Source organism: Copadichromis virginalis, linkage group LG20, assembly GCF_057382275.1.
Source record: "Copadichromis virginalis isolate Kocher_CV1m ecotype Utaka linkage group LG20, C_Virginalis_male_GT1.1, whole genome shotgun sequence".
Taxonomy (NCBI): Eukaryota; Metazoa; Chordata; class Actinopteri; order Cichliformes; family Cichlidae; genus Copadichromis; species Copadichromis virginalis.
The window spans coordinates 9,014,453-9,021,072 of NC_140637.1; the positions used below are offsets into that span (position 1 = coordinate 9,014,453).

The 6,620-nt window shown below is 38.9% G+C and overlaps 1 long non-coding RNA gene across 1 annotated transcript; it reads right to left on the reverse strand.

Annotated features, from left to right (window-relative positions):
• Positions 1–1,406: 1,406 nt before the first annotated feature.
• LOC146684313 (uncharacterized) lies at positions 1,407–4,082 on the reverse strand. Its single transcript, XR_014917229.1, has 2 exons — positions 4,043–4,082; positions 1,407–2,176 (listed from the first exon to the last, which is right to left on the reverse strand). It is a non-coding gene; the product is annotated as an uncharacterized LOC146684313 (long non-coding RNA).
• Positions 4,083–6,620: the final 2,538 nt, after the last annotated feature.

The following is a 6,620-nucleotide window of genomic DNA, read 5'->3' on the forward strand; positions in this document are numbered from 1 at the left end:
TGCTGTGTGTTTTCTTTTCTTTTAAATTTCCCTGAGCGCTCTCACCTTCTGTGTAGCTGTGTGTAACTCAGATTTTCATCTTGTCTACAAATGACTAAGCAAGAATGAAAATGCAGTAGGCATGTTTGGCTTTTCTGAAAAATTCTTTTCTATAGAAATGCGGGTGGTTTGATCTACATTCCTCTTCACTCTCAGTGCTTTTGAACCTTTTAAGCTTCACCATCATGCTTCTGGGATCTGAGTTGTGTGAGTCTGAAAATCTGCATTTGGTGGATTAATACCTGCAGCGTGAACAGAAAATAAAAGATAGCTGAGTTAGTCTAGTGTCTGACACGCGGGTGGGTGTATTCCTCCACCATCCAGGCCAGACATGTTTGAGTGAACACTGAAATGTAACACAAAGTAGGAGTGCGCTCAGCTCCAGATCTTAAACATGTATCGCGTGCCCGGTCTTGACAAATATGAAAACAAACAGAATACAGGCACCAGATGGGAAACATTCATTTTTCTTACCAAATATTGAAAGCATATTTTGGCTGAGACATCATCAGGATAGTCTGATGTATAATAAGATGAAATAATATTTTAGAATATAGTATAATAATTGTATAGAAATATGAGGTGAGGTCCAATCAACAAAGAGGACACACCGGCACGATAGAGAGCAGGCTAACCACCCAGATGAGAAAACTGCCATGAAAGAACAAAACAAAAAACATCACGTCATCATCCACAGTTAAATACTACAATAAGTTATAGCAGAATAAAAGTCTAACAGACTTGTATGAAGCTTTATCCCAATATGTTTGTCTTTATTTTGAACCGACCAAAACAGAATCTCTTATGAAGCCAAATATGTGCTCTGCTTGTTGAAAGGTTTCACCCTCTTTCACAGGGTCGGTGATGGCAGGTGTGGACTCAACACGGAACCTGCTGCTCAGTCATTTCCTGCGATCTTGTGGAACTGTCGAATTACAGGTACTCCTCTGTAGGTGATGCTGTTTGGTGTAATTGAGGGCAGTTTTTTCCTCACTCTTATAGATTAAGCAGCCTTACCCAACAATGGATATTAAGAAGAACACGTGTACATATTGTGTGCTGGTTTGTGGAAACAGTGGGCCACACTCATTTGTAAAAGCAGAACAAATTGCAGCTGCTGCTTTGTGATGTGTTTGGAGGAAATGGTAAAAGCTTGTAATGTGATTTGACATTTACAGGACAACATGGGTTGTCACGAGCTTTCCGAGAAAGCATTGTTGTCATACATAAACCAGGTAGTAGTACCAAGAGGACGAGAAAAACCACTGTTATTTACTGTACATATGTACCACTGAAACCGTCGGTGGTAGAGCGCATCATAAGCAACGTGCCACAATGGGCACTGCAAGAAAAATAATAACTTTAACTGTCAGTTTAAAGTTTGAGGTTTATTAGAAATACCTGTTTAGCAATACAATTAGTTTTTTTTAAAAAAAAACAACAACTACACACATTTTAAATATTGAAAGTAAAAAATAATTTTCAGCTGCCTCTTCAGTTGCTGTTTCAGGTGTCATTCTTGGCTGACACGAAATTCCCGGTTGCGTTTCCTGCTCACAGCAATCCGGGAGAAAACGTGTCATTGAGGAAAAACACCTCTGCATTAATCAGTCGAACCACTTTTGCAGACCGGCGACAGAGTGTCACATGACCTTACAGGCGTTAGTTTCACTTTCTTCACTGATTCAACAGAAACAAAACCACAGGTCTGCCCTGCGTGGGCCGTGATGGTGAACAGCGAGACAGTAGCTGTTATCAAAATGGGTTTTCTCAGTGACTCAGCTGGGTATTTTTACCCCAGATGCTTTTATAGCGTTCTTTACTGCCACTGGTGTTTTGCTTTTACTGTTTAAACATGGTTTTTGTTCTTCGTGTGAGAGTTTTGAACTGACGTGACATGAATTCTGTCTTAAAAACATTTCAAGGTGACCTGCAGTGTTGAAGCGTAATGTCTGATGTGTGGAAGGAAGGAGGATGCCCCACCGGGCTGATGGGTCGGGGGATGTCTTGTGCGCCGTGGGATGGAAACGGACCCCATAACCAGCTGGGGCTCAGAATCACAGCTGCATTATGGGTTCCGTTACAATCCCACCCACAAACAGAGGGTTTCAGCAGGGCTGGCCTCAGGTCAACACGGCTAAAATAAAAAGAAAAAAAAGAACAAGTTAGAAACAGAAAGTAGGTGAATTTACATGATATGTTTGAGAGCAGTAATCAAACTCAGACGACCTGAAACGGAAAAACATGAGTGAGCTTTTCGATGCATTACTTCATGTTTGTTTTGCACTGACAAATGAGTAAGGTGCTTTTTAGTGATTTGAAATTGAGAATTGTGGCTTGTTTCCATTGTTGGGCTGCGCGAGCAGCTGAGGGTTTAGATGATTCAGTGGCAGTCGCAACACTAACTTCCGCTGGCTCGTTTTGTTCTGGTTTTTGGGCGCTGACACGACCTGATCTCAGACCTGCAGTGGTTCACAGTGGATCTGAATGGAAATTGTGTAACCTCCACCCTGATGTACTTTAAGTTATTTGGCTGAAATGTGAACAATTTAAAGAAAAAAAAGATGTATTTCATCAATGAACAAGTGAAAACCCACTTTGTGATACATTTCTTTTTTTTCTTTTTTCTTTTTTTGATAAAGTTTGATCATTTTCAGCCATTTATTCCGACTCTCTAACTGCTGGTTTATGCTTCTGCAGAAGCAGACATTTAAGCCTATAAGGCGATCAGAGTCCAGTGTTCTTTATGCTGTAACATAAAAACAACCATTAAAATCACCCAGCCACTCAGGTCTAACTCGGTGATTTAAAAGTCCCACACAGATTCAGACCGATGCAAGGAGATTTAGTTTATCACTCCAAACACGACACACCTCCCAGTCACACAGCAGCTTGGCTCATTACAGTAGCTTAAAAAAAAATTACAGGCTCACCATTAAATTTGTAATAAAATGGACAAAGATGTTAGCGAGAGTTATGGGATACAAACTGCTTTTTACAGAAAACTCTTATTAACCAAAACTGGTTTCTGGAACTGATAATAGATGCTTTTGTAAAGTCTTCTGTTCTTTTAAGTTAGATAATTTACTGTGTTGCTGTCTGATTGAACCCTCTTAAACCAGAGTGGGTCTTAAAGAAATACTCCCCTTAAAGGTTTGGTCTGCTTGAGGGGGAAAGGTAGCAGAACAACTGTACGGCTTTCCTGAGAGGCAGGAGTCAGAAGAGGAAAAAGTCGTTTTTGTTTTGACCCAAATAAAGCATATATGTTAAAAAAACAACGTGAGGTTCAGCTTGTCAGCTTTAAATCCATATCCATATATCCAGATATTGAAAATAGACCCATCACTTACTGTAACTACAGTCATAAATAGGACTATATAGGTATTCTAGCTTGAAAAACCAGTTTTGTGTTATCAGTTGTCAGAAAGAAAAAGAAAGCAAACAACAGAGGGGGCACGGGAGGTCAGTCTGACAAGGAAGAGCTGATAGAAACGATAAAAAGGAAGAAGAGAGCAGACGAGAAAACTTTAAGGAAGAGATTTCCATCGTGGGACTCTTCCTGTGAAGCCTGAAATATGCCTCACTCTGCCCTGTAATTAACAGCTAATCCAGGAAAACAAAAGACGAAGTCACTGAAAGAAAGATGCCTCGCAAAGGAGACAAAACAGCAGCAGCTCAAAGATACTTTCAGTTTGTCTTGTCGGCTTAAACCCCTGATTTAAACCTGACGACTTTGTAGCTCTTCTACAGTGTGTGGGAGAATTAAACAAACCCATCCGTTGCAATCAATTTTAAAAAAAAGCAAACTGTGTGTGGGAGGAATGTGAGGAAAGAGTTAAAGTTAAACTGAATAAGGAGAGAGAGAGGTGGAGCCATTCAGAAGCCAAGCAAGAGAATGAAAGCAAAGTGAGTGTACACAAGGAGCTGTCAGACACACGGCTCATCATTAGATTCAGTGTTGCTGAAATTTAAAAAGCTTTTACCTAAATGTCGAGCGGCTCACCTGCGCGTCTGAGTGCTGCGTCGTCCTCTGCAGTCCCGTCTGCCAACAGCTCTGGGACTCCAAACTTCCTCTTTAAATACTCCACAGATTCATTTCACTTTCACTTCTCCTGAGGGCAAAACTCCTCCTTTCCTTCCTTTATCCACTCCCACTGCCCCAACTCGCCTCTCGCCCTCCGCACAGAGACGGCAGCTGGTTTTCTTTATTTAAAATGCATTCTAGGCAAACAAAAAACACCCACAATTGGTGTAAAAGTTCACTTTTATGTGCCTTTTCTGTTTAAAATTGTTGTACAGTAAGCACAACCTCAGTGTATTTAAACTTTAACTGATTCAAATGCTTTCATTTATCATGAAACAGCCATATGTTTTATACAATGTTTTATTGTCTGTAGTACATATAAGTGACACACGATCAGTTTTTATGACTTAAATACATTTATTTTCATTTTCATTCTCCTGTAGTGACTGTAAATTAACATATTTTTATATTTTATAAAGGATCAGATTATTCAGATTAAAAAATACAAGTTTAAGTGCATGTAGGTTTTAGTAGCTGATGTAATTTTTAAAAAGTCAGATTCATATCTTTCAAACAAATTAACTTTCTTTTCAGTGAAAACACTTCTATGGTGCTTAAAAAAAATAAAACTGGAAAAATCTGGATTATCCAGGACCAGAAGATATTCTACTTTTTACCTTTTTTTTTAATGCTGTGAGCCTACACAAGAAACGTTATTCTCTTTCACTTTGTTTTGGTGGATGGTTAAATCTCCACAACTTAAACCTACTCAGTCCTGTTTGGGTTAACAAATAGGGCATAAGAGTGTCGTAAATAAGTAAAGGTGCAAAGTTCTCATGAACTGTTGTTGTAGATCAGGTTTTAACACCACGCACAGATAATCAAACATCATTTGTAAAATAATTATTGGACTCCGTTTTTTTTTTTTTTCCAAATTTTATACAATAAAACAACATCTGATTGAAATTATACTCAATTGTTTCCACTGCAAGAGAATGCAGTGTGTATTATATTATATATCATTTTCACACTGAAAGTAGGGTAAGGAAATGAATCAGTCACTTTAAAAAAAACCCAGTCATAATTAGAATCTGAAACACAATATATGAGAGATATAGTTCTTTATGTGACTCATTTCCTTACCTTACTTAAATGATATATAGTTTAACCAGTATGTAACCATTAAACATGTCAACTGTATACCCATTTGTTTATTCCAAAGACTACATAAAATGCATTATTAATTTTCTACAGCTATGAGTAGCCGTAGTAATGACTTAATACTCATAATAGTAGTGACAACAAAGGTGGTGTTAATTGTAACTATTAAAATGGGCTAAAATCAGTTAATTTGGAAAGTTTAATATTGCATTGTAATATCGTAACCATTGTTTTATCTGTGTATGGTTTGGGTATGTCTCACAATGTCGGTAGAATGCTGCTGAAAAGGATGTAACATGAACATACAAATAAGCTTAACCCTTTCAAACGTGTTCTCATCTGAAGGTTTCTTGTAACCAGAGTGAGCCTTTGTACCCGACGACGGTCACTCAGCATTAAAGGAGGCATTGTGGGAGTTGTATCGCCTATTTTTACAATTATTTTGGAACAAATGAAAACCTTAAACAAAAAAAAAAAAAACAGCCTCTGCCATAACCACTGCACCCTTACCAGAAGTAGTAGGAGAAGTCACAGAAGTGACTTTAAGTACAAATGGTGGCTTTATTTCACAGATCGGGGTTCGGTTTCACATGTAAAACCTTCATCTATCCATTGTACTAATTGAGGCATGTAAACTGACTCTTTCCTGTGTGTTAATTACAAACGTCTGCGTGCGACATGATGGATGAACCGAGGGCAGGTGTGACCAACAGAGTGTGACCGGACAACTCCCATCAGACAGTCTGCGTTTCAGCCTGGAAAGTCCGGGAGATTCAGAGGAATACCTGATGCTCTCTGGAGACCTTCAGCAGATAGGAAGATGTGGAGGTAGGCGGAGAAAGGGTGGTGGCTTTCTATGTGATGGTGGAAACCACGGTCCTCGAAGCAAGATTGGACTGAGTGGCAACAAACAGAGCTTCTCTGGAAACTCTAGGTGGGCAGATCCATCCAAATGTTAACACTATACCCGCACAGATGGAAAAGAGTATTGATCTGATACTAAGTTCACTGAATTGTGTTAAACTATTTTATTAAAAGGATTTAGTGGTCATTAAAATGTGTTCAGAATTTGCAAATTGAGGATTTCTTAAATTATGACACACTGCTCTCCCCTAAATAAGCTGTGTTTACAGGTTGAAGTATCAGTACCTGTGTTTATATCGGCAATACTGGCCCTGTATTTGATAGGTATCAGATTGATACCAGAATTTGCAGAATCACACAGGACTACTGGAAACCAAAATAAATGTCATGATGCTTTGGTGTGTGTGTGTGTGTGTGTGTGTGTGTGTGTGTGTGTGTGTGTGTGTGTGTGTGTGTGTGTGTGTGTGTGCTCTCCTTAACTTTACAGCATGTACAGATTGATTAATATTCTCTGTCCCGATGCAAACTGCAA